Genomic DNA, 1,662 nt, shown 5'->3' with positions numbered 1-1,662 from the left:
AGGCCTAATGCTTACATTCCCCAATTTGCTTATTCAAATACATAGGGGAACCAGCCAGGTGATGTGGAGCTCGTGTCTTCTGGAGCTCCTTCCTGCTGTAAAGGGGCAAAGTAGTCAGGGATCCCTGCTTTATTGCCCGGCCGGTTACCATCCAAGAACCATCTGCTTGATTGGTTCGTAAAGGTCATCTTTTTTCCATGAAAATAGTTAGAGCACTTGGCTTGCATGCTCAAGGCCCTGGGTTCGATTCCTCAGCACCACATAAGAAAAAAGCCGGAAGTGGCTCTATGACTTAAGTGGTAGAGTGCAAGCCTTGAGCTGAAGAGCTGAGGGACAGCACCCAGGCCCAGAGTTCAGGCCCCACGACCAGACCAAAAAAAAAAAAGTTGCTGTTCACGCAAAAATTGCTCTTAGGAGCCCAAGAGAAAAATAAGCCAGGAAGGTTTGATTACCAGAAGAGACATAGCATGGTACCTGGCTCCTGGCATCCTGGAGGGGGGAGATCAGACTTTTATAACGTTAGGATTAGAGTAGCCTGAAGAAGTAGCAGAGATATTTAAAGATGCCACAGTCAAAAGGTGTCATGGGCTCTTTTGGCTACTTCCTGCTGGGGAGGTGAAGGAGTCACTGGAGCTAGGGATATTAGGGTCCAGTAGGGCAATGTAAATGATGTCTTCAGTTGCATGTAGTAACAGGATAGCCATGACTTGCGCCCAGGTGGTGTCCTGAGTGGGGGCTGTTATCCTGTTAAAGGAGACTTTTGGATAGATCAGGCAAAAAGATGACAAGGTACCAAGGTCAGTTTATATGAATGGCATAGAAGAACACACATTAGCCATGGGCCAGAAAAGTTATATTTGAAGCATAAGCCCCTATTCAGGGAAGTAGGGAGAAAGGGGGTGTCTAGTGTCTTTTGTACAACTAGGTAGGGGAGAAGATAATTGACTAGTTGGGAATACCATTCAGAGGCTACTATAAATACAAATAGCAAGTAACAAAAACAAGACTGGAACTTTCTGTCCAGGTATGGACATTAGGTGGGCAAGCAACTATTTCTCTTGTTCTCCCAGCTCTGATTAATTTTGAAAGGGCAAGCCTAAAGTGACTCCATTTAGGAAGTCATCTCCTCTTACTTCTCTCCATGGTCTTCCATTGTCAGAACTAATTTTGTCCAAGATGGTGTGGAGGGGGAGTGGAGAGTGTGTCTCAGTGTCTGTTGCTGGGAGAACTTGTCCTAGTTGGCATTGACTGGGTTTGAACTCAAGGTCTGGGCACTCTCCCTGAGCACTTCTGAAAGGCTAGTGCTCTACTCTAAGAGAGTTCCTTGGAGGTGAGATTCCTTGAGCCATGCCTCCACACTGGTGCCTGGCTGATTACCTGGGAAATTGAGTTTTGGAGAGATTCTTTGTGCTCAGGATGGCTTTGAACTGTGGCAAAAGCAGTCTTTGTCACAAAAGCCCTTTTTATTTCCCATAAAAGCAACGAGGAAATCAATGAGATTGAGGTTACCTATAACTTGTAAGCAACTGACTAACAATTACTTGCCAAAGTTTTGTAGGAAATTCCAGTAGATGTTTTTAAACTGTATCTAATTGGCATTCTAAGTACCACTCCTTGCATCCGGGCAGCCAGTTTAAAGTCACTTATATAGAACATTTAAAC

Source organism: Dipodomys merriami, unplaced genomic scaffold, assembly GCF_024711535.1.
Source record: "Dipodomys merriami isolate MVZ:Mamm:240054 unplaced genomic scaffold, mDipMer1.0.p SCAF_629, whole genome shotgun sequence".
NCBI classification, from domain to species: Eukaryota; Metazoa; Chordata; class Mammalia; order Rodentia; family Heteromyidae; genus Dipodomys; species Dipodomys merriami.
Note: the sequence above shows the minus strand (reverse complement) of the source record.